Genomic DNA, 27,500 nt, shown 5'->3' with positions numbered 1-27,500 from the left:
TGGTATAGAAAGAGGCCCTTTGGCCTGTCGCATCGTTGAAACCTTCTTGCCCATCTATACTAATTCCACATGCCCGCATTAATGCTATACACTTCAATGCCTGACTCATTCGAGTACCTGCCCACATGACTCTTAAATGTTACTGTTCCTGCTTCCACCAACTTCTCTGACAGCTCATACCAGAGATTGTGGAAGAGATTTACAAGGATGTTGCCTGGATTGGAGACCATTCCTTATTAGAATAGGTTGAGTGAACTTTGCCTTTTCTGCTTGGAGTGATGGAGGACGAGAGGTGACCTGATAGATGTATATAAAATGATGAGAGGCATTGATATTGTGGACAACCCTGGCTTTTTCCCAGGGCTGAAATGGTTAACACAAGGAGGCAGAGTTTTAAGGTGCATGGAAGTAGGTACAGAAGAGATGTCAAGGGTAAGTTCTTCACACACACAGTGGTCGGTGCGTGGAATGCACTGCTGGTGATGGAGGTGATACAATGGGGTTTTTTAGGAGACTCTAACATAGGTACATGGAGATTAGAAATAGAGAGGGCTATGTGGTAGGGTAATTCTAGGCAGTTTGTGGAGTAGGTTACATGGTCAGCGCAACATTGTCGGCCAAAAGGCCTGTAATGTGCTGTAGGTTTCTATGTTCTAGATACCGACTACTCTTTGAGTGGTGTTACATACCCCATGGGTAGCTTGTGACTGTCACATGACCCTGATGTAATTGAGACTCTGCTGAGCATGATGTAAAGGTCTTATGATGGTGGAGTGATGTAATTTTCCTGCCAGTGAGAGGTCATGTGATGGCCTGTTTCAACAGGTATAAAAGGGGAAAGCCTTAATGTGACGCAGGTCAGTTCATGGTTTAATTCGTCAGTGGCTCCGTTATGCTGCGTATTCGTCTCATGACACAGTTTTGTTTTAAAGTGGAGTTTTACTTTCTGCCTTAAGTCTCAAAAATTATTGCCGGCAGTTTTTAAAACCACTGCCTGTTTAGTCCAGTTGGAGAGTGAAGAATTTACCAGAAAACTCGAAGGATCAAGTAAAGTTGGTGTCGTCATCGGTAATACAGGATCGACCTTATTGTATCCTCATTTGGAAGAGATAGTAACCTGCATCTGAGATAGTCCCTGCTATGAGAGCAGAAAGGATTGGAGCAGGGTTATTCACCAAGAGGAAGGTTAGTGCCTTTAAGCCATTCTTAATTTCCTTCGTCGTAAATCCTTCGGGCAAGGGATATTTCACCTGGGATCAGCAGTAACGTCATGTTGTCCAGGAATTCGCTACTTCAGGAAAGTCTCTCCTAATTGACTATGTAAATCATTAGGACTTTTGCACTTATTGCTTTAAGAACTGTGTTCACATTTATCGCTTTAAGAACTGTACGAGTTGCTGTATAACCGTTAACTTCCGGTTAAATTAGTCATTTGTTTACTTTTTGTTTTTTATTGAGCAGAGTTTAATAACTGTTTTATTTGTTTATATAATACCTGTCTCAATTCTATATTCATTGATGCCGTATCATAACTATTGGGGGCTCATGGGGTCTGAATCCATTTTTTAATTTAAATGCTTGTTTAATTATCAGTCTGTTTTGGAAAAGGGAAATGCCCTATTCTTTTGTTTGATTGCTTTGTGAACGGTATTTGGCAACAATGAATATTGTCGACTTTCTGGCATCGCCAGACCTCAAGTTATTAGCGAAGGCGAAAAAGAGTGATGTATCTGAGATTGCTAGCAGGTTGGAACTTAAAGGTATTTCGAAGGTTACAACTAAGCCTGTACTTCAGAGGAAAATCGCGGAACATTATATAGATTTGTGTGTTTTTGATGAAGCGGTGTTAAATACTTTCCCTGTGAGTAAAACAGCGATCCAGTTACATCTGGAACAGATAGCGTTAGAAAAGCTAAGAACAGAAGCTGAGTTAAAACAGAAACAATTGGAAGCTAACTTGGAACTAAGTCGGTTGGAAGCTGAAAATAAAAAGAGGGAATTTGAACTTGCGATGGCGGAATTAAGGTCCAGTGTTCAGTCCTCTGGTTCTAGGAAAACATTTGTTATTAGTTAGGAAATTAAATTTGTCCCTCCATTTAGTGAAGCAGAAGTATAGAAATATTTTCAACATTTTGAAACTGTTGTTCTGATTTCAGAGTGGCCGAAAGAGAAATGGTCAGTGTTGTTACAGAGTGTATTTAAAGGCAAAGCACAAGTTGATACAGCTTTAACTGCTGATCAAGCACTTAATTATGATATTGTAAAGCAGCATATATTAAAGGCGTATGAGCTGGTTCCCAAGCTTATAGAGAAAGATTCAGAAATTTGAAGAAATCTGTGGAAAAATCTTATGTGGAATTTGCCTACGATAAAGTGATGTGTTTTGAGAGATGGGTTTCCTCTAAAAAAAAGTAAATGGGGACTGTAATAAATTGAAAGAGTTGATTTTAATGGAGGAATTTAAAAGGAGCATCCCTGTTGAAGTAAGATCATACTTAAAGGAGAGGGGCACTGCTACATTGTAGGAGTCTGCTAAATTAGCTGATGAGTATGCTTTAATCCACAAGAATAAATTTCCTCAGGGCAGAGCTTTTAAAAGGAGAAATAACACAGAGAATCAAGGTAAACCAGAAATTAAATCAGAAGTTAGTGAGAAAGGTAAGGAGGAAGGAAAACCTGTGGAGGAAAGACAGTTTGGTCCCATTTGTAATTATTGTAAGAAACTTGGTCACATAATAGCTAACTGTTTCCGATTGAAGAAGAAGGAGAAGGAAGCAGTCCCAGATGCTTGTGTGCAACATACTGAAACACCTGTAAATCCACAGGGTTTGATAAACACAAAATTAAGTTTTGTTAGAGTCTGACAAAGTTAAGAGGGTATATGATCATTTTATAACTGAAGGATTTGTATCCTTGAAAGAGGGATCCACTCCGGTGCCAATAAGAATCCTTAGGTATACTGGAGCTTCTCAATCACTGATGTTAGACAGTGTGTTAAAGTTTAATGATGAGTCTGACACTGGTGAGCTAAACTATATACGAGGTGTTGGGAGTGTCCGTATGCCTGTACATTTGCATAGAATAAATTTAAGGTCAGGGTTAGTTACAGGACTTGTTAAAGTAGGACTACAACCTAGCTCACCCGTGAATGATGTCTATTGCTAGGAAATGACTTGGCAGATGGACAAGATTTTCCTGGAATGCATTTGACAATAAAATCAGAGGAACCACGGATGGATTCTAATATAGATTCCTTCTGTGTTGTAACTCGAGCCATGGCTAAAAAGTTTGATGTGCAGGATGAGGTTGTTACCCATGACTGTTCAACTCGGGATTTGAATTTTGAGGATGCGTCTGAAACTTTCTTACCTTCATTGTTTGAACAAGATTCTTGGAGTAAGTCTGACACTGAAGATTTGTCTCTGTCTCAGAAGGAGATGATAGCAGAGCAGAGTAGAGACCCTGAGATTATCAAATTAAAAGAACAAGCTCTTCCGGATAGTGAAATTGAGAAGGTGCCAGTAGGATGTTATTTTGAGAAAGGGGTATTAATGAGAAAGCGGAGATCGCCGACAATTCCTGTAAGTGATGAATGGAAGGTTGTTCACTGGGTAGTTGTTCCTAAACTTTATCGAAATGAGCTTTTAACTTTAGCTCATAGTGTGCCCTTGGGTGGTCATCAAGGGGTGAAGAAAACTGTGAACAAGGGTTTTTAAATGTTTTTACTGGCCTGGTTTGAGGAAAGATGTGGTGAAGTTTTGCAGAACGTGTCATACTTGCCAAATAGTGGGTAAACTTAAACAAATTACTCCAGTGGCCCCACTGCAACCTATTCCCGCATTCGGTGAACGGTTTTCTATAATTATTATAGAATCTGTAGGCCCATTACCAAAAACAAAAACTGGCCATCAGTACTTGTTGACTATTATGTGCACTGCGTCTAGGTTTCCAGGGGCAGTACCACTTAGGAATATAATGACTAAAACTGTAACAAAGGCTCTTATAAAATTCTTTACTTATTTTGGGTTGCCTAAGGAAATACAATCTGCTCAAGGTAGTAATTTTATGTCTGGATTGTTTCAACAGATAGTTTGTAAACTGGGAGCTAAGCAGATTACCTTGTCTGCATACCATCCAGAATCACAAGGAGCCTTGGAGAGGTTTCATTCTACCCTCAAGACTATGATTAGGATGTATTGAGTGGAAAATGAAAATGATTGGGATGAGCGTATATACTTACTTCTGTTTGCAGTAATGGAGTCGGTACAGGAATCATTAGGTTTTAGTCCATTTGAACTTGTATTTGGGCATTGAGTTAGAGGACCTTTGGCCTTATTAAAAGAACAATGGGTTAATAAAGAGCTACACACTAATTTGCTGGACTATGTTTTAAATTTTAAGGACAGATTACATAAAGCTTGTGGCTTAGCCAGGGAAAATTTAAAATCAGCTCAGGAGAAAATGAAAACCTGGTACGATAAAGAAGCTAGGATGAGGACATTTAAGCCTGGAGATAAGGTGCTGGTTCTTTTCCCAGTGCAAGCGAATCCTTTACAAGCTAAATTTCATGGTCCTTATGAAATTATGTCTAAAACTAATGTTGTGGATTATGTGATTTAAAAACTCCAGATCGTAGAAGGCCAACACAACTTTGCCATATAAATATGATAAAGCCATATTATGAGAAACAGTCTGCTACTATGACTGTTGTGGTCAGTAATAATGAGTCTGATCTCACTAAGAACTTAATGGATGATTCATCTGAAACTCATTCTAAACCCAACGTTGTTTCTGTCAGATCACCAAACTCAACCATTCTGGAAAATATCGATGAGAAATTAGCTCACTTACAGCCAGAGCAGAAGCAGCAAATGAAGCAATTAATTTTTAAATACAAGGATTTATTTCCAGACATTCCTAGAAGAACCACTGTAGCTTCACATGATGTAGATGTTGGAGATGCCAAACCCATAAAGCAACATCCATATAGGATCAATGTGGAAAGCCGTGAACTTGCTGAGAAAGAAATTAAATATATGCTAGAGAATAATATTATTCGACCTTCTAACTCGAATTGGAATTCACCTTGTGTTATGGTGCCCGAGTCAGACGGTAGTATTTGGTTTTGTACTAACTACAGGAAGGTGAATGCTGTAACGAAAACAGATGTGTATCCAATTCCTGGAGTGGATGATTGTGTAGATAAAGTTGGAAAAGCAAAGTTCCTTACAGAGATTGATTTATTGAAAGGGTATTGGTGTGTTCCATTGATGATAGAGTTAGAGAGATTTCTGCATTTGTAACCCCATCTGGGCTATATGAATATAATGTTCTTCCATTTGGGATGAAGAATGCCCCAGGTACTTTCCAGCGGATGATTAACTCTGTGATTCAGGGGTTAAAAGATACGGATGCCTATATTGATGATTTAGTTACAGGAAATGATACTTGGGAAGCACATATTACTGCGGTGGAGAAATTAGTTGAAAGGCTTTCAAAAGTGAATTTAACTATTAACTTAGCTAAAAGTGAATTTGGGCAGGCCACTGTGACTTACCGTAGTTATGTTGTAGGTCTGGGCTTGGTTAAGGGAAATGGTTAAGGAAATAAATCAAACTCCAATTCAGCAACAAAAGTTTGATGTTACAGGAATATAATATTTTGTTAACTCACATTATAGGCAAAGATAATGTGATTGCTGATCGTCTATCTAGATGTTGAATGTACAATGTAATCTTTATAATGGAGTGATATTTTAACATTTGTAACATTCCTACTGTATAGTAATTTGTAAGGTGCTGTATGATAATACTATGTATATTGTGTATGTTGTAAATTTTATACATTTTGTATTTTTTTTGTAAATAGTTAATTGTTAAAATTTTGTTCATGACAGACCAAAATATTTTTTTTTGGAGGGAGGTGTTACATACCCCATGGGTAGCTTGTGACTGTCACATGACCATGATGTAATTGAGTCTCTGCTGAGCATGATGTAATGGTCTTGTGATGGTGGAGTGATGTAATTTTCCTGCCAGTGAGAGGTCATGTGATGGCCTGTTTCAACAGGTATAAAAGGGGAAAGCCTTGCTGTGACGCAGGTCAGTTCATAGTTTAATTCGTCAGTGGCTCTGTTATGCTGCATATTTGTCTCATGACGCAGTTTTGTTTTAAAGTGGAGTTTTACTTTCTGCCTTAAGTCTCAAAGGTTATTGCCGGCAGTTTTTAAAACCACTGCCAGTTTAGTCCAGTCAGAGAGTGAAGAATTTACCGAAGTACAGGAAACCCGAAGGATCGACTAACGTTGGTGTTGTCATCAATAATACAGGATCGACCTTATTGAATCCTCATTTGGAAGAGATAGTAACCTGCATCTGTGATAGTCCCTGCTATAAGAGCAGAAAGGATTGGAGCAGAGTTATTCGCCAAGGAGAAAGTCAGTGCCTTTAAACCGTTTTTAATTTCCTTCGTCATAAATCCTTCGGGCAAGGCATATTTCACCTGGGATCAGCAATAATGTCACGTCATCGAGGAATTCGTTACTTCAGGAAAGTCTCTCCTAATTGACTGTGTAAATCATTTGGACTTTTGCATAAGAACTGTGTTCGCATTTATCGCTTTAAGAACTGCTCGAGTTACCGTATAGCTGTTAACTTCCAGTTAAGTTAGTCGTTTGTTTACTTTTTTTTATTGAGCAATGTTTAATAAAGTTTTATTTGTTTATAAAATACCTGTCTCAATTCTGTATTCTTTGATGCCGTATCATAACAGTAAAAAAAAAATTACCCTTCTGATCCTTTTATTCTGAAGAATTTATGGTAGATTTTGTAAAAAAAAAAAATCAGTCAATTGTTAAAGTGAGAGGTCTAGACAGCCTGAAGTGTTTCTAGTTAGGGGCATGTGGCTTAGTGCAAAGCATGTGACATAGCCAGTTTGCTCAGACTTTGGAGGCTTGGTGTTATATCAGAAATGTAATGCAAATGTGTACAAAAATGTTAAATCTTGTCTAAATCTTGTGAAGTGAAAGTAACTGCTGTTGACATCGAGGTAGCATTGGATTGAATGTAGCCCTGGAGAAGCCGGAATCAGTGAGAATTAGTGGAAACACAACCCTTGTACACAAAGATAATTGTGGTTGGGGATCAAATATCTCCACCACAGGAAATCTCTGCAGGAGTTTCTCTTAGTAGTGTCCTCGGCCCAAACTTCTTGGCTGTTTCATCAATATCCTTTCGGCACTCACAAGGCCAGAAGTACAGATTGTACTGTGCAATGCTCAGCACCATTGGTGAATCTTTGTAATGGAGCATTCTACATCCAAATGTAGTAAGACCTTGATAATGTCCCAACCTGGGACGATAGGTGGTAATGAGCCTTCACTCCACATTAGTGCCTGACAGTGACAATATCCAACACCTAGACTTATTATTCCTAATACATAAGCACTTTTCCTCACTTTTCATAATTTTTTGAAAATAAATTTATAGCTTGTAGGTTTCCAAGTAAAAAAGATAATAAATAGTCATATTGCAGTAGGCAGAAAAATGCATGAGGCAATATTTTGCTATATTTTTCTAGCAGTTCCATGGGGAAAAGGAGTGGAACTGGAGATGTTTCTAATATTTTCAAGCAGGAAATTTGAACAGCAGGTAGTTCTAAGTGTGGAGCTTTTCACTGGTGCTGATGCTTGGCTGGCTGTTTAATTTTTGCAATCTAATAAGAGTGAAAATAAATGACAGCTATGTTAGACACCATGTATTGAAATACCTTTTAAAAATGCTGGCCTGTGTAAAATAAGTTTATTGGTGCTGCATTACTGCAAAAGAAAACTTAGATTTGTTTACACTATAGTACAGAATGCTTGCTTAATAGCTGAAGTTTGTAACATTAAATGCAACCACAGACTTCGTGATGTTTTGCTAGATGTTTCCCATTGTATTGTACTGATGGTGTGTAGATTACTGAATTGTTTTCTTAAATTTATTGCAGCTGCTGATGATCAAATGATGGGCAACTGATCTATCCAAAATGAGAGAGATTGCGAATTTTCCTTGCTTCAGCTGAAGAGTGGGTGGCTTTAAAATAAAATTGAAGATTGTTTCTCATACACCTAGGTGAGGCTTTCTGAAGTGATATTATTAAGGTAGACCTAAACATCTGCGTGGAAGGATATGTTGAGTTGTGGATTGAAATGTCATTGTTGAAAGCTAACCCAGTATTCCTTTCTCTAACCAATTGCTTTCAAGCTTGAAATATGTAGCATTTTAATAGCACATTAAATGAGCTGCATGATTTGTCTGCCTCAGTAAAAAGATAAATTATTTAAGGGCCGATAATGCATTATTATAATGAAGTTGAAGAAATGTGTTCCTGATTGGTTGGTCTTTCTCACAAGCTGGTGGGAAGCATACTATCCTGTAAAGTTTTTGGGAAGCAATCAGTTATAGTATATCTATGTTATGTCTCACCGAAATAAGTTTCTTGCATCCAAGGTCATTTATTGAAAATGAATCTTGACTTTCACTTGACTTGCCTTATCTTCCAAAGCAAATGTCAAATGCTGGCTGAATTAACATGTGGCTTTCCTCTAATCTGCTTTATCCTGGATTCTGAAGATGGATAACCAAGTGGCTGGTGCTCAGCTTGAACTGTTGCTGCCAACTCCTGAAAGTGCAGCCTAGATCTGCACCTGAAAATGTCTGATCATCTTAGAGATGGTTTACCTTTTGATTCTTACAAATGTTTTCTGACCTTGTTTTCTGCACTTCCTTCTAGCTATTCATAATGTTGAAATTTCTTAGACTGGTATATTTTTAAGCTGGTTCCTTTCACACCCCAACATCTCTATATTAGTTATTATTAATGGCTGATTGTAGCTCCAGTTTATTTTCTTCGCTAGCTATCTTAACTCAGGTTAGCTTTCTTCATTGTAGGCAGATAAAGCAGTTAAAATCTTTAACAGTTTCTGACATCTTAATTTCTACATAAAGTAAATCATCGACTTAATGCAATAAATTACCTATGTATATTGAAGGCATAGACTGACAGATTCTTGATTGGTCAGGACATGATACAGGGAGAAGGCAGGTGAATGGGCTGAGAGGAAAATTGGAACAGCTATGATGAAATGGCAGAGCAGACCCAATGGGCCAAATGGTTTAATTCTGCTCCTCTATCTTATGGTCTCAATGAATACCCAGAAATTAATCCCTAGTCGGTTGTGTGGAACTCACAATAGTGCCAGATTTCAATTATGAAAACCTACAGTATATAGCACATTGACTCTGATATAAAATGCATAGATCCTGCAATGAAGAATGAATTTCTGTGTCTCTTTTTTTAAGTCATTGTGGTAGAAACTTGTCATGATTGTTAAAGTTGTATAATTCAAAATAATTAGCTGCTGTATTATAAGTATTTCATTGTAAAGTAGCCTAATAGCTGAACTAAGATGAGCAATGAAAGAGGGTACAATTAATTTATGAATTGTGGAATAATTTGGTTTTTTGTGCAGTATCCATTTAGACATCAGTAAGACTGCCAATGAGAATTTTTTTTCTTTAAATTTTCAAGTTGGGTTCCTAATCCATAGACAATCCATATTAAATGATGTAAAATGTATTTGAAATTTTAAAAAATGGATTTGATTTTACAGGACCATAAGTTAAGTTTTGAATTTGTGTAGGCTACCAGAAAGTTAGTTACATATTCATTTACTTGACAAATGGAAACAAATCTCAATGTAAAATAAAAATACTGCTGATGTTGGAATTATTTCAGAATATAGGCCCTTCATTAGAACCGATCCTGAAACTCTTTCCACTGATAGTCCTGAATATTTCCAGCATTTCTGGTTTATCTTCATTAATATAAAGGGTGAAATTTTCCTTCCAAATAGTAGTAGTGTGATCACTCGAGACAAGTATGATTTTTCTCCGAAGGGGTTGTGTATTGGTGGGGTCCTAGGGTGGCCTTAGAGGCCAATCGGGGATCTACATAACTGAGATGTTAGGGTGGATTCTGTTAATAAAGAACGCCTGTACGTGACTTTAACATGGGGAGACTAATGCACAGGCAGTCACCACATGGTCCTTGACAGATAGAGGTCAGGGTCCAGTGGCATGGAATGCAAGCTGACTGGGGACCCTTCACTACTGCAGCATTCCTCTGCCTTCACTGCAATTGTGATGTGTCATCGTCTTCTGCCAGCTCCACCTCTGAGGTCTTGGTTGGATCGTTCTTTGTATGGAACTTCTCCCTTGACCTTACTGCCATAGTTGCTCCTATGAGGAACAAAGCGCCAGAGGGCTAAACTTCAGAGGGCATCTCTCTTGGGATCTCAGGAACTCACAAGCCTCTCCACCGTGACAAGGTAATAATCCTCTGAAAAGCCTTCCAATAAGATTTTACGAGGATATGGAGTCTGAAAATTGTGTGTGTGCCAAGTTACTACATTTCTGCATAGAGAATATGAATCAAAAATTTGGTACTTAAACAGTATTGGGTTTCTTGTGAATTTTGCTAAACTTGGTATCCATAGGAACGTGGTATGAGGCAGGTGTGGTGTGGTTCGTGCTACCTGAAGGGGATCAGTCTTCCTGAATCGTGGACATTGGGAATGATTTGTAATCCACTGGTAGAGAAGTTTTTGAGGAATTGTACTCTTTTCTTGCTTCCCCCCCCCCCCCCCATTTCTTTCAAGTTCAGGCTGATAATGATTGTGCCCCACTACCATCCCTGTAGCTAGAATATTTAAATGTTGCTTTCCCTGTCATGCATTCTGACTTCTATGTATTGCAAATACAGCTAAAGTTACTAATATAATTTTCTTGTGATGTCGAAGTTTTAGAAGAATACTAAGACCTGTACAGCTAGTTAGGGACCTGCTAAATAATTAATAGTTTTACTCTGACAGTTTTAAGAGGCAGGGATTCTGAATGGCATTGTAAAATGTGTTTTCTTTTTGAAGTGGTGCAAGGCCCAAATTACAGTGAAAGACGAGTGGCAAAATCATTGGTAGTCACGTTGACGCCTTTGTTGAATTGCATGTTTGATCCTTCAGGGATCTTCATTATAGAGGCCACTGTGGTCTGCAAGGTTTTTCAAATACAGCCGTTCCCCGCTTTACCAATGTTCACTTTACGCCACTTCGCTTTTACAAAAGATCTACGTTAGCAACCTGTTTTTGCATTACAAAGAGGATTTTTGCTTTTATGAAAACTTTTCCCATATAAATTAATGGTTCTTCACTTTACGCCATTTCGGGTGAAGAAAGGTTTCATAGGAACGCTCTACCTTTGTAGAGGGGGGGGGCACCTATAGTTTCAACTTGAATTTCTTGTGTAGTGTTTGCTATTTGTCAATGTTTTAACAACTTGCAAGAAAACTGAGTTATTGATTCACACGGGGAAATCAGGATTGTAATAATTATTGATCTGATTAGTGCATGTTCCAGGTTCAGTTGACTCTGAACTACAAAGGGGTGTCAGAATAATCTTGCTAATTTTAGTTTTTCAGTGCTATAGAAAACAATTCTTTAACTCTTGAAGGAAGTCTATTTAGTGAAATAAGTAAGAATATGATCACTTTTAAAGTATGTGATCCACATATCTTGAACAAGTTATAAATGTACATCACTTTTGCTGTAGCATTTCGTTTCAATCAGTAATAGCACAGTACATTTTCTGATGTATTTCCTTGGGTTCCTAATGGCTGATTATTGAATGTCTCTGGAAGAATCCTCGTTTTTCTCATTTCTGTTCAGCAAGTAGCGATCCAAAAATTTTACCATTTACCATCTTCTGTTCTTTCCAGAACAGTTTCTGATATTCACATTCTTCAAGATTACTTCTTCAGTAAATATTTTTGCACTCTGTTTTATTCACCAGATAAAAAAGATTTTAAACAACTGTATTTGCTGCTTTGTTTGAATAAACTGATAAATATTTGTTAATAAGCATTTTATTCTGCTACAAGATTGGTGACATTCAAATTACCCCTCATTAGTAATTTTGATCTTTAATACAATTTTGACATAGACTTTGAAAATGTATTTTACTAAAGATTCTGTAGTTTTTTTTATCAAAACATTTTCTTTGGCATTTAAAATATTCTCTCAATTCCAGCTATTAAAATTTGTTCTTTTGAGTTATCTACATTGATGATAAGACCAACGTTAATTGTCAAGCTTAAAATGGCCTTGAAAATATGATTGTGAATTGGCCTTCCAGTTAAGACTTTCCCACAGTGTCGTTTGTTGGGGAATTCCAGGATTTGAACTCTGAGGCAATGAAGGAATGACTGACAAACGTAAAAAACAGACACATTTAAATCCTCTAGCAAAAGCATTCTTTAAAAATATATGGATATTACAAAACAAAAACTCTTCGTTAATGGGCAAAGAATAGGGTTTATCCATTGAGTCTGTATCAAGATTATTTAATGTCATTTCCATGACATAAGTGTAAATGAGAATGAAATAATTGTTACTTCGGATCTGATGCAGCACAAAAAGCACGATAAGATAAAGAGCGCAATACTTAAAAAAACCCCAGAATAACTATTGTAGTGTAATGTCATTGGTGGAAAAGTACAGAATTCCCAGTCACAGACACTGGGTTGGGGTTCGCTTTATGAGCCGGGTCTAACGTGATGAGGTAATTGCACGTTTTGTGTTCAGTTTTTGGTGTTCAGTAAATGAGCTGTGATGGCTTTTCTGAAAACTAAAAAACCTCTGCTATTTTATTTGTAAAAACCTACAAGGTAAATACAGAAAATAGTTTATATAAATTGATTTATGTCCAAAAGTGATGCTAGGCACAGAAGTGTCTTTCACAAGGAATGATAAAGTAGTAGTGATGGTGGGTATGAGGGGTGGGTTGGTGTGTGGAGGTGTTGATCACTCTTACAGTTTGGGGAAAGTAACTTGTTTTGGGTCTGGTGATCCTGGCATTGATGCTATGTAGCCTCCTCTGTGGTGGCAGTGGGACAAGCATACCATGAGCAGGGTAAGTGGGACCTTCATGATGTTACTGGCTCGTTCTTGTCCCTGATGGTGAGTAGGCTGGTACCGGTGATGTTTTGGGCTATTTTGACTCCCTGTCACAGAGCTTTCCTGTCAGCCACAGTGCAGTTTCTGTACCATGCAGTGTTGCAGCCTGTTAGGATGCTCTCTACTGTGGTCCTGCAGAAGGACACGTGTATTGTGCAGTGCTCTTCAGCCAAAGTTGAGGCATTGGTGAGCTTTCCTGGTTATGTAGAATGTTTTCTGGGACCACGACAAGTTGTGGGAGATGTGCAGTCCCGGGAGCTTGAAATTGCTTGCAATTTCCACTGCACTGTTGCTGATATAGAGGGGGATGTGATTACCCCTGAAGTCGATAAAAATCTCCTTTTACTTGTTAACATTGAGGAAGAGGTTATTTGTCTGGGACGAAGCCTTAACCTCTTCCACCACCCCTCTATAGGCAATCTCATCATTGTTGGCGATGAAGCCCCACCACTGTCCCGTCATTGGAGAACTTGACAATGTAATTACTCGGGTATTTGATTGTGTAGTCACGTGTGAGCAGAGTGTACAGCAAAGGGCTCAGAATGCAGCCCTGGTGGAGGGAGAAGTGCTTGTGCATACTGATTATCTGAAGTCTGTTGGTCAGAAAGTCCATGCAGAGAAAATCTGCAGATGCTGGAAATCCGTGCAACACACACAAAATGCTTCAGGAATGCAGCAGGCCAGGCAGCATCCATGGATAAGAGTACAGTCATCATTTCGAGCTGAGCCCCTTAAGCAGGTCAGTTTTTTTTAGAGCGGTGCGTTCCTGGACTTTGTTGCTGGGGTGGTGGAGGAGGCGGGTAGAATAGAAATAATTGGGGTGTGCTTGGGCACGTGGGTATGCAGTGAATGGAGGGGTATAGACCATGTACAGGCAGGAGGGATTAAATGTCATTAGCTTGATTAGTTTGGCACCATGTCAAGGGCTGAGGAGCCAGTTCCATGTTAATTGCTTTTCAATATATATTTATTTTAGTACTTTCCCTGTCCAGCCATAGAGTTTGTAAAACAGACTATTTGGTTGTCTGCCTTTGTGTAACATCTTAGTTTGATCATTCAAGGAACTTGTGTTTTTTTTAAATGCCACTCTGTCCATTAGTTCAGGTCTGCACCCCCCCCCCCTTACTGTTTCATCAGACAGTGAATATTAGTACTTTGAATGCAGACCTTTTAATCTGTTAAATCTCTGCTGTTGTTGTTCTTAGTCTTTATCAAGCATCTATCCAAATCCTTGTTTATAAAACAAGAGTTTGCATGAGATGTTTTACATTCTGGCTCTGTATTGATCAAGTTTTTAAAGGCACTTGCTCCTTATGATTTCATTTGTCCATTCATGACCATCTCAACAACTAGTTAACCTTTCGTGCACAACAGGAAATCTCTTCCACATTCATTCCTTGGTCCATTTTTTTATGGCTTTATCTATGACCACATTTGGTATTTTTCAGTTCCTTTTGAAGCTCATCTTGAATGTATTTTGTTGCCTTTACCCTTGCTTCCAACATATGCTAAAATTTTTGCACTGTTTTAAAGTTTTTTTTAATCTCATTAGTTTTATCTCAGCTTGAAAACAGTGATCAATATTGTTAATCAAATGCAAGCAAATTTCAGCATTTCCCTACATTTCAAGTAGATTATTTCATGATAAGCCAAAGCAGTTTTCAGTGCATTTTCCCTGCCTTTTATCACTTTGTTTTCAGCCCTCCTCCAATTATCTAACTTTTCCCATCTCTTAAGTTGAAAAATACTTATTTTAAGTTTCTGAATGACTTTAAACTTTGTAAGCATCATTACCCAAACATTAAAAGATTGCTGTTAATCAGTCATTTATTGGAAGTTGAATAAGTACTATTTTCTTCCTTTGTTGCTGATGGCCAGGAATGGTAATGTTCTAAGTACTGGAGGATTGTTAAGAATTGAAGGCAAGAGCAAGCAATGGGGCTAAGGTGGGACCTTTTATATTGAGGGCCACATAGGCACCCTTTTTACATTTGCCTCAGAGGAAGCATTGTTAGCCGCAGGGAAGGGTTTGCACATTTTTTTTTAGCAATATCATCTTCACTACTAATAATGCCATGTCCACTTGAAACATACACAGAACATTCATTTACATTGACTGTATTTGTTCTGTTCTCTGCACTTGTCTGGTGAACTACATATACCTGTCTGGACTGCTCCTGTGGCTCCTCCCACAGACCCCTGTATAAAGGCGATTGAGGCCTGAGCCCGGCCTCATTCTCCAGGATGTAGTGTTGTTTATTCTTCCAGTCAATAAAAGCCGATATCTCGCTTCTTACGTCTCAGAGTGAGTTATTGATGGTGCATCAACTTGTACATAACATGACAATGGAGGTGATGAAGCATTCAATTCTCACTTCTATTTCACTTTTATGTGATCCATTTCGGACTTTTTCTTGACTTCATTATCTCGATCATGGGACAAGGATTAGCAATCAATATTCATTACCCACATATCTTCGCAGTATCTTAATTAAATTTCGTCCCTTGCTATTACGGAGAGGGCTCAGGTTCAGATGCAGAAAATAATTAAGAGTGTTAACTGAATCATTGAATGAAAGTGGAATTGAAGACCAAAGTATGGCAGTATCTCTTGTATTTTATAGGGCTCTGCTAAGATCACGTGCTGACTACAGTTATACAACTGGTCTACTTAGTTAAGGAAAGAAGGTTGGTGTTGGAAGTAGTTCAGAGATGAGTTACCAGACTAATTCCAGGGGTGGGTGTGGGGAGAGGGTACTGTCTTACGGAGATAAGTTGCACAAGTTTGTCTTGTATCTGTTGGAGTTAAGAAGAGAGCTAGAGAGGGCAAGTACTTGATGAGGCATGAAATCTTGAGGGCTTTTGACCAGGTGAGGATGACATTTCCTCTTGCCAAAATCTAGAACTTGGTGATCATTATTTTAATAAGTAAATGTTATCCATTTAATACAGTGATTTTCTTTGTCAAAGGATGGTGATTGTTTAGGACTCTCTCGGAAAGAGCCTTTGAAAGATTTTAAGGCAAGTATAGATATTCTATAACCTTTCGGGTCAGGTGTATGGAATTAAGGACACACTGAAATCAACCAAGATCTAATTAAATAGAAGCAGGTTCATAGAATCTACTAACTCTCTACTGCTCACCCTCTTAATTCATGTGTTCTGGATGCTTTCCTGTAGGGGTTCAAATCCATTCTTCCAGTTTTCCTAACTCTGTTGTATACTTGGTCTCAACAATAACACTCTTCCGCACCAGTGATTCCAGAATGTTTTACGGTCCGCTAAGGTTAACATTTCCATGTCAAAACAAGTCAAAAGTTGAGTTTATTTTCATATGCACCAGTAACTCTGCACAGGTGCACAGGTAAACTTGCTTCTGCGCCTGTGGTGCAAAAGTAGCATTTAAAAGAAAAAGAAATTATGCACAATTTTTCTGAGAAGAACACAGTTTGAACAATGAAAAATATCAATGTTAGTGAAACAGATAAAAGTGGTCATATTATTGCTAAACAATAGTGATTAAGGCTCTGCTTTCTGATTCAAGAACTGAATGAATGATCTAAAGGATGTAGCTTTCCTTGAATCTGGTTGTGTCATACTAAGCCCACATTATTCTCTATTTTTTAAAATTCTCTCATTCTAATCAATTATTTCTCTCACTACTCCCCCTCCCATCCCCAATTCCTCTCGCATACTCATCTATAGGCAATATACAGAAGCTAATTAACCTGCTAAATGACATGTCTTTGTAATATGGGAGGGTAGCAAGACAGCTCGAGGAAACCAATGCCACTGTAAAGAGAGTGGACTAATTCTACACAAATAGCACCAGAGGTCAGGGTAAGGCTTGTAGCTGTGAGACAGCAGCTGATCGAGCCGTACAGCCACTGTTTTGCCCAGTTGGCTGCCCCTCTCATTCTCCATGCTGTTCCCACTCTGACTCCTGTCTTTGGACTCCACCTCCGTTCCAGTGAGGCCCAACATAAGACAGGAAAAGTATCTGTTCTTCTGGTCACTTACAGAGTTTTCCTCGGTGAAGCCGGCAAAAACTGCTGCGTGTTTCTCGCATTTTTTTGCAGATCTCAAAGTTAAAGTCAGAATCAAGGTTGACATAGGCGCAAGTGAATTATGCACAGGTGCAATGAAAAAACTACTTGTAGCAGCATCACAGACACATAGCATCAACAGCATTGTATAAGCAACATTCACAAGAAAAGCATAAATTAAACATGAATTGTAAACCAGTCGTTTCCACAGTGGGCAATATAAAGATAAAGTAGGCAGTAGGGGGTGCTCATTAATAAATACTTGCTATAAACACTTGATTCTCAGTGTCTCGTATTTGCTTATTATGATCACGTAATCACCCCATTCCTTGCTAATCCACTGTTTTCTTAGATTTTGCTTGAAGTGCATAATAGTTGTTGAAAAGCAATGCAACATATTTGGCATATCATGAGAAATCAGTTCTGATGAAATCATGTTATTCTCAGGCCAGGCCAGTATAGTATTGCCATTCACTACTGTAGTACGGTGTTAGCTAGCACAATTCCCATACTCTAATCATGCTGAGACGCGATTACTGTAAATTTGTGTAGGGCATTCAATGGGGTAAAGTTCAGAATCTGCTCTTTCAAAAATGGTCTTGACCACATTTCTCCAGCCCATGACTGAACCGAGGTATCTCTGCCTCACTTTATTTACCTTCAGGCAATGAGTCATGTTTTGCCTGAACGATGATGATTTCATAACTCTCCACTTTATTGATTGCAGGGGTGGAGGTTGGGCTTAAGCAATAGACAATTGACCATAGTTGTCAATCCATAATGAGCGAAAATGCAGACCAAACAAACAAGTGGTATAGAAAGTATAATGTGGAGTATCTGAAATATGGGTTTATACCAGCACCAAGCACACAGCAGCAGCCAGTGTGTCTATTGTGCAAACAGGTTTTTTCAAATGAGGTAATGAAACTGCCATCCATGCTTCTTGAACGTTTGAAGAGAATACACTCTGGTAAAGCAAACATGAACTTGCTTTATCTTCAGTCACTTTGTGAAAACGGATAATATGTCTGAACATATTTATCAGCATTTCACAACAAAGCAGTGATAGTTTGCATGCTTCATACCACATTTCAATGCTCATTGGTAAATCTGGAAAGCCCCTTATGATTGTGGCAACTGTAATGGGGGTTCTGAGTATGGTTTTGCATCAGTCACTAGACCAAATAATTAGTGATTCTGCTCAGCAATATCTCTGTTCAAAGACAAATCGATAAAACATTTGAGAATGTGGTAGACACATTGTGTAACATACTTAGGACAAAAGAATTTGCTCTGCAGTTGGATGAGTCAACTTTGCTAGGCAACAAATCTTTGCTGCTTGGTTATGTTTGATTCACAAGGGATGAAAACATGGTTCAAGAGTTATTGTTTGCAAGAGGACTAGAAAACAGATTTGAAGAGGTAGTTAATATTTCGAGTTGTTGAGCAATTTTTCAAGGAGAAGGACATTCCGCTCACCAACATTTTTCCTTGTGCAACAAATGGGACACCATCAATGACAGGACACTACCGTGGGGTTATTACTTTCCTGAAAAAAGCTGAACCTAACGTATTTACGATTCACAAACAGCATCTTGTCACAAAAAAATCTAAGTGATCAGCTGCAGGAATCATTAAATACTGTTATCACAGCAATAAATAAAAGCAAATCCCATGTTCTCAATTCTTGACTATTTCAAAAGCTTTGTCTGGAGAAAGGTGAACAGTTTGAACACTTGCTATTGTATGGAGAAGTCAGCTCTCAAAAGGATGCTTTCAAGCTCTTTTTGGAATGGATAAAATTCTCTGAAGACTCAAATACTTCATTCAGTAAGCAGCTCAAGAATATTAGGTATTACATTGCTTATTTGTCAGAATTATTCACAAAGTTTAATGAAATCCATCTTCAGCTGCAAAGAAATTATGTGAATCTTATCAAAGTCAATTCGATTGTCTCCCCATTTCTGTCCAGGTTAATCCTATTTGAGTGCAACATTGGCTGTTGTGACCTTTTCCAATTTCTGAGCCTCTCTGAGTTGGAAGAGAAAGAACGAATACTAGATAACGATCCTCAAGTATACCGTGCCCACCTGCATAAGGACATGTCAGAGAGATTTCAGAACCTTATTTGTGGCTTTAAATGACTTTGAATAATTTTGGAAATTATTTGTCTCAACTTTAAGTATGCAGTTGCTATTTTTTTTCTATGCATCATAAATCCAAATTCATTATATTTTTATGTAATGGTCGAAAAGAGGAAAGTGTGGGTGTGGTCTGGGAGCCAACCAAGCAGTAACACTAAAAAGTTTGGGAACCACTGTTGCATGCTGCTTTTACAAGAAAGAACAAAATTTAATTATAAAAAAAGTTCATTTTAATGAAAAGTGATCAAAGTAGTCATTGTTTTGTTAATCTGTAGAAATTTTTTTTCGCAGTTGTTTTACAAGCCAAATTGGTTGAGTAAAAGTAACTACTCTTAAACTTGATGTAGGACTTCAGGTTTTTGTACCTTTTGTCCAGTGGTAGGTGTGTAAAGTTGGAATGGCCAGATGGTAAGGGTCTTTGATGCTGAGGCATCCCCTGTAGATATAACCGTGTGTTCCATTTTCCATACTTCTGCCTTGCCTGTCCGCAGGGTTCTCCTCCTCACCATCTTCTATTCTGCTAGTTTCCTTCAATGGATCGAACTCTGTACTTCAGTGTGATGCCACTAATGACCACACCTTCCGTATCCTTCTCTGTTACACTTTCAGACAGACTAGCCTAACCTAGTCTACATCAGAATCAGGTTTATTTTTACTGTCTTATTTAATAGTGTTGCAGCAGCAGTAGGGTGCAAAGACATTACTGTAAATAGTGCACAAAAAGTTATAATGAGATAATGTTCATGGACAATTCAGATATACGAGGGGTGGTTGATAAGTTTGTGGCCTAAGGTAGAAGGAGTCAATTTTAGAAAACCTAGCACATTTATTTTTCACCCTTCCCTAGTGTTGCCACCATGTCCTCGTGGCCCTCCTTGGGTGATCAGCCCTTGAGACCGAGGTAGCGGATGACTGCACAAAGGCCGATGTTGTCCATTTTCTCAGACAGCGCATATTTGCAATTTTCAATGATCTGAAACAGAAATACCACAGAAGTTATTAACTTAAAACTTTCTGCACAATCACTCAAAGAGTTGAACTGCAGGTCCATGTAACGAGAGCTGTATAACTCATCTCCTTCTACCTTAGGCCACAGACTTAACAATCACCCTTTCTGTGGATCGCTTTCTGGAGGTCCAAGATGCCGACTTCTACAAAGAAGGGGTCCGTATGCTCCACGACCACTGGACTAAGTGTGTAAATGTAGGAGGGGACTATGTTGAAAAATAAATGTGCTAGGTTTTCTAAAATTGACTTCTTCTACCTTAGGCCACAAACTTATCAATCACCCCTCGTATGATGGCGAAGGGGAAGAAATGGTTACGGAATCTTTGAATGTGGGTCCTGCCACCTTCCTGATGATAATAATGATAAGATAGCTTGTCGCAGATGCTGAGGGTCATTAGTGATGGATTCTGCTGTCTTGAAGCACCAGGTTTTGAATGTGTTGCCTATGATAGAGTGGGTTTTGCCCATGATGGAGCTGGCTGAGTCTATGACCTCTACTACTAGAGCATCTACTCTTACCTCCACTTTCTGCTATCCAGGGACCAAGAACTATCTCTAGGTGGAGACATCAATCAATTATATTACGACCAACTTTGTGCACAACTTTTGGTTATCACAGTATGTTCTCCTGTACACAGGAAGGTAAATTCTGAGAGATTGCTTCAGAGAACACATTTTATTAATCAAATCCGCACCGGTCAGAAATTAACAGGTGTTCCTTTTCTCATCGTTAATTCAGTGTTTAAATTCTCAAGGTATCAGCTGACCGGATAAAATGTCCTTTGTTTCTGTCAAATGTATACGTCTTGTTTGAATATAAATTTATGCCCTCTAGGCACTTTCTTTTAAGTACCAGTCAATAAGATGCCTTCCATAGAAGATGCATGTCTTTTTGTTGTGATGAAGGAACTCCAGTCCCTTAAGGAACTTTATTGGAGGGGAAGCAAAACTGCCTGATTATATGTGTATTTTAGACAGTGATGTGATGTGCCTGACTTTTTTTATTACTGAGATCTGTCCTTCACATGTAGACTAGTCACAATTTCATTCGGAGAGCAAATCCTTGTTACAATATTTAATAATGTAAATGACTGGATTTATGAATATTTCTCAATGGCAAGATATTCGCAGTTCGTAAGTGCACATTCTCATTTGTTCTCAAAGTTTTTAAAGAGTTTGAAACACATGATTAATAGAAGTTCTTAGCTTATCTTGGTGAATTTGAAGCAAAAATTACTTGGATTTTTTTAACAGTATCTTAGCAAAAGTAAAATCTCTTTCCCTCATTTGTCAAGCATATGTAGATAGTAAAAAGACATACCTTTCCATGAATAAATGGAATCACAATCTTTAAATATCCTCAAGATAAAATAGATGTTTTTGAGTAAATGGATACATTTTTGTGATTTCTATGTGCATAAAATAAAAAATTAAACAACTGTTACTCTATTGAAGTTCATTATTTCAACATATGCAATGATGCATTTTCTCTTCAGATGGATTGTCAGCTGAACATTTTCTTTGCATATTAATGACAACCTAAATAGATTCTTTGCTTAATCACAAGCATAGATTTCTGCAGTAAAAAATTTGCCAAGAAGATAATTCATTCAAACTGTAGTAGTAAGAAAAAATAATCGTGCTTTTTTTTAAATTGAGGAAATGTTGGATGACCAGATTTCTTTCAGAAATGAGCCAAGTGAAAATTAAGCATTTAAAATTGGGTGGTCATTTGCTTCAACAAAATTGACATTACTGGATTATATTCTGGTGATTTTAGCTTAAACTTTGGTAGATTAATATCAAGTACTCAATAATTGTTGATATATTAGGTACTTTTTTTAAGTGCATTATTACTGTTTCTTTGACATTATTCTTTTGGATATATTCTGGCATTTTTTCTTTTTGGTTGATTCAAACATTAAAAAATATTCTAGGATGAACATGTATGTTCCCACAAATCTTAATTTTTAAATAAATGCAAATTTCCGAGTCTGTGCTATAAATCTAAAAAATATCTATAGTTGTCAAAATGTGACACCCAGAAAATTTAACTTTTTCAGTAAGAGAATCCTTTCTTGACCTTTTTTAAATATCATTTCATTAAGGTAATCGCATAATTCAGTTTTATGAAGTATCTGGTTCTTTTGCAGGTCAAATTGGCAGATATGTTTTTGTCATTTACTGATTTATTTCTGAATGCTAACATTTTTACTTTGCTGGTGGCATCTAACTCATTTTATGGCCAATTAGTAAAATTGCTAAATTTAATTTGTCAATGGGACTGTCAGCCAAAGATCATTCAGAGTAATTGTCCTTGCTGTTTCAGATCTGTTTGAATATCTCCAAAGATGTTCTCTCTCTGAGTTCCCCCGCAATTAACATTTATGTTTCTCTGCATTCCAAATACAAGTATATATCGAAAAGTATTTTGAGACCTTCTGCCAGTTTGTTTTTCTAAGCTTCGAGAGCAAAAGGGCAATTTGAATCCAACAACTTGCTGCATAGTAATGTTATTTGGTAGTGCTTTTGCATTATGCCTTCAGAACATGGGTGCAGTCTTGACCTCTGCATTGTGGATGTACTCCCTGTGACCACATAGATTTCCTGTCTATGCTCTGCTTTCCTTTATGTGCATCGGACCACTAAGTTGGGGAGGGTAATGGTAAAATTTGGAGGGAATTAATAAGCACATGGGAATAAATGGGATTAGCGTATATGAGTGTTTGATGGTTATTATGGACTTGATGGGCTAAAGGGCCCACTTTTTGACACTTACCACTTTTTTTATCTCCTATTATTTTCAAAGGTCCAACTCCAGAAGTTGTTATCTAGATTAAATTTTTAGATGGTGGTAGTTTCACTGGATGAAATCAGGACTATGTTGTTAATAGGATAAAGGAGCAATATTTTCTCTAAAAAGACCGAGGGAATATTTCAAGGAGTGCGCATTATATAGTATGCTTACTTTCGGTTCTGACATAGAATGAAAGAGAAAATGGGAGATTTTTTTAAAACAACTCTGCTTCGGTTATTTTATACTGGGAATTTGCAAACATTGATTCTGGACACTATCACAAGTTCATCCAGTTGTAATAGCAAAGGGAAATAATATACTATAGATTAGGATTTGGAAAATGTCTGGATGTAGTTGTTTTTGGACAGTTCTTGAACTCTGCCTCCCTCCTTTCAAATTCTTTCATAAAACTATAAGAAGATGGAGGAGCAGAATGAGGCCATTCAGCCCATGGGTTCTCGGCACCATTTTGTTGTAGCTAATTTATTTTCCTCCCTGCCCTATTCTGGTACCTTCTCCACATAACCTTAGTCTAATTAGGAGCCCATCAACCTCTGCTTTAAATTTGCCCAATGAATTGGATTTACAGTCATCTGCAACAATGAATTCCAAAGATTAAACCCCTTCTGGCTAAAAAGTCCCTCCTCATCTATGTTCTAAATGGACATCTTCCTATTCTGAGACTGTGCCCTCTGGTTCTAGACTCTCCCTCTGTTGGAAACATGCTCTGCATTTCCATTCTGTCTAGGTCTTTAAACATTTGGTAGGTTTAAATGAGATCACCACCCTTCCCCCAATCTTCTAAACTCCAGCAAGTTCAAGCCCAAAAGCCAGCTAATGTGTTTCATTTATTAATGTTTTATTTCCCGTAATCATTCATGTAAACTTCCTCTGGACCTACTCCAATGCCAGCTCATCTTCTGAGATCTGGGGTGAAAACTACTCACAATACTCCCAGATATGGTCTCACCAATTCCATATAAAGCCTCAGCATTGCATCATTGCTTCTATTTTCTAGTCCGCTCAAAATAAATGTGAACATTGCATTTGCCTTCCTTAATACCGATTCAACCTGCAAGTTAACCTTTAGGGAATCTTGCATTCTGGCTCCCAGATGACCCTTACACCTCCATTTTCTAAATTTGCTCCCAGTTCAGAAAACAGTATACACCTTTATTCCTTCTACCAAAGTGCATGACCGTACATTCTCCTGTATTGCATTTCATCTGCCACTATTTTGCCCATTCTCCTAATCTATCAATGCACTTCTGCAAACTCCCTACTTCCTCACCACCTCATACCCCTCCACCTATCTTTCTGTTGTATGCAAACATATCCACAAAGCAATCAATTATGTCATTCATATCGTTAACATATAATGTAAAAAGCAGCAGACCCAACACTAGTCACTGGCAGCCGACTCAAAAGGGCTTTGTTTAAACCTATTCTTTGCTTTCAGCCAAGGTCAATGCTAGTGTCTTTCCTGTAATGCCATGGGTTCTTATCTTGTTTACTAGTCTAATGTGTGGCACCTTGTCAAGTGCCTGCTGGAAGTCCAAGTTAACATCAACTGGCTGTCCTTGGTCTATACTGCCTGTTACTTCCTCAGTGAATTCCAACAGATTTGTGAGGTAAGATTTCCCTTTAAGGAATCTGTGCTGACTTTAGCCTATTTTATCATGTGCTTTCAACTTCCTGCTACCTCATCTTAATAATGGACTCTTAACATTTTGCCAACGGCTTAAGTCATGCAAACTGGCCTATAATTTCCTGTCTTTTGCCTTCCTCTCTGCTTAAAGAGTGGAGTGACATTTACAATTTTCTAGTCTTCTGAAACCATTCCAGAAACTAGTGATTCTTGAGATATCACTACTAATGCCTTAATCTCTTCAGCTACCAGTTTCAGAACCCTGGGGTGTAGTCCACCTGGTGTATTGACTTATCTATCTTTAGACCTTTCAGCCTGCCAAGCATCTTCTCCCTAGTAAGATTGACTGTACTCACTCCTGCCCCCGACCTTCTCCAATTTCTGGCATTCTGCTAGTGTCTTTCACAGTAACGGCAAATGCAAGATAATTATTGAGCTCATCCACCGTTTCTTTGTTTCCCATTACTGTCTCCCCTGCATCATTTTTCCAGCAGTCTGATGTCCACTCTTGTCTCTTATTTATTTTTTTATATATCTGGAAAAAAATCTTTTGACATCCTCTTTTAATAGGCCAAACTCAGCATGATTTCCATAATGGAAAATCTTGCTTGACATATCTGTTGGAAATATTTGAGGAAATAATAAGGCAGGATGGACATTGGAGAGTCTGTGGTCATTGTTTCCCTTTGGCTAGTTTACCTTCATATTTAATCTTTTCTCCTTATTGCTTTTTCAGTTGCCTTCTGTTGGTTTTTAAAAGCTTCCCAATCCTCTAGCTTCCCACTAATTTTTGCCATAATATGTGCCCTTGATTTTGCTTTTATGCTGTCTTTGACTTCCTTTATCAGTCACGGTTGTCTTATCACCCCTTTAGAATGTTTCTTCTTTGGGGTGAACTGATCCTGTGACTTCTGAGTTGCTCCCAGAAACTCTAGATATTGTTCTACCATCATTCCTGCTAGTCTCCTTCCACTCAACTTTGGCCAGATCCTCTCATGCCTCTGTTGTTACCATTAGTTAACTGTAACACTAGTGCATTTGGTTTCAGCTTCTCCCTCTCAAGTTACCTGATCACTGCCTCCTAATGTTTTTTTTTCCAAAAACCTAGCTTCCTAATCAAATCTGGTTCATTACACAGTACACCAATCCAGAATTACTTTTTCCCCAGTGGACTCAAGTTGCTCTTAAAAAAAAATCTCGTGGGCATTCTACAAATTCCTTCTCTTGGGATGCAGCACCAATATGATTTTTTTCCTACCAACCTGCATATTGAAATCCCCCATGTCTGTCGTAACATTTCCCTTACTGCATGCCTTTTCTATCTCCCATTGTAAATTGTACCCCACCTTTTATTGCAGTTGATAAAACATGAAAGTATATTGTTTGTCTACATTTCTTAAATGTTCTGAACAAGAATACTCAAGCCAATTGACAGTAGAGGCCAGCTTTATTTATTTATTGAGATACAGCGTGAAATAGGCCCTTCTCCCCATTCAAGCCACTTTGCCAGCAATTCTCTGATTTAACCCTAGACTAATTATGGTACAGTTTACAATGACCAATTAACCTACCAGCTAGTACATCTTTGGATAGTGGGAGGAAATCGATATAGTCACGAGGAGAATATACAAACTCCTTACAGGCAGCAGTGGGAATTGATCCCCGGTTGCTGGTACAGTAAAGTGTTGTGTTAACCACTATGCTTCCATACTGCCCTGTTGAATATCAAGAAATTTATTTACTTATAATGTGATAAATGAGGAACCATTTACTTTTCAACTTTTTTACCCTTTTTTCAAAACAGTATGAATTGATGTGTCATTTTGTTTAAATCAGATTCTTTGCTGTTCATTAATCTTTATTGATTTTGTTTTGAATTGTGTTCCTTATCAATGTTCACATGAATTTTTCCATTACTAATGTCATACCAATTTAAGCCTGCCATACTATACATGCTCCAATTGTTGTAATGTAATTACTCATTTGTCAATTTGCTTCATGCCAAGATGCTGCAGTCCTCTATCTGTTTTTTTCCAGAGCTAAACCCTAATATACAGTCTTAATACCTTTTCCTCTGTTTAAATGAACAAATCAATTTCTTCAAAGGCTGGCAACATACACAAAATGCTGATGGAACACAGCAGGCCAGGCAGCATCTATAGGGAGAAGCGCTGTCGGTGTTTTGGGCCGAGACCCTTCATCAGGACTAACTGAAAGGAAAGATAGTAAGAAATTTGAAAGTAGTGAGGGGAGGGGCAAATGCGAAATGATAGGAGAAGACCGGAGGGGGTGGGATGAAGCTGAGAGCTGGAAAGGTAATTGGCAAAAGGGATACAGAGCTGGAGAAGGGAAAGGATCATGGGATGGGAGGTCTAGGGAGAAAGAAAGGGAGGGGAGCACCAGAGGGAGATGGAGAACAGGCCGAGTGATGGGCAGAGAGAGAGGGGGAAACAAAGAGGAGGGGGTAAAAAAACTAAATATATCAGGGATGGGATAAAAAGGGGAGGAGGGGCATTAACAGAAGTTAGAGAAGTCAATGTTCATGCCATCAGGTTGGCGGCTACCCAGCTGGTATATAAGGTGTTGTTCCTCCAACCTGTATCCCTTTTGCCAATCACCTTTCCAACTCTCAGCTTCATCCCACCCCCTCCGGTCTTCTCCTATCATTATGCATTTGCCCCTCCCCCTCCTACTTTCAAATCTCTTACTATCTTTCCTTTCAGTTAGTCCTGACGAAGGGTCTCGGCCCGAAACGTCAACAGTGCTTCTCCCTACAGATGCTGCCTGACGTGCTGTGTTCCACCAG

The 27,500-nt window shown here is 38.3% G+C and overlaps 1 protein-coding gene across 18 annotated transcripts in view; it reads left to right on the top strand.

Moving 5' to 3' along the window:
- The window catches only part of LOC140728384 (PTB domain-containing engulfment adapter protein 1-like), a 383,776-nt gene that overhangs the window by 102,564 nt on the left and 253,712 nt on the right, over positions 1 to 27,500 (top strand). For 2 of the 18 annotated variants that reach the window (XM_073047019.1, XM_073047022.1), the window contains one exon: positions 7,990 to 8,114. The exons of the other annotated variants lie outside the window; for them this stretch is intronic. The gene's annotated coding sequence lies outside the window, so the exon portion shown is untranslated. The remainder of the gene's footprint in view (positions 1 to 7,989; positions 8,115 to 27,500) is intronic. 18 annotated transcript variants of the gene reach the window in all.

Source organism: Hemitrygon akajei, chromosome 5 (genome assembly GCF_048418815.1).
Source record: "Hemitrygon akajei chromosome 5, sHemAka1.3, whole genome shotgun sequence".
NCBI lineage: Eukaryota > Metazoa > Chordata > Chondrichthyes > Myliobatiformes > Dasyatidae > Hemitrygon > Hemitrygon akajei.
This window is presented reverse-complemented; position numbering and strand designations above follow the sequence as displayed.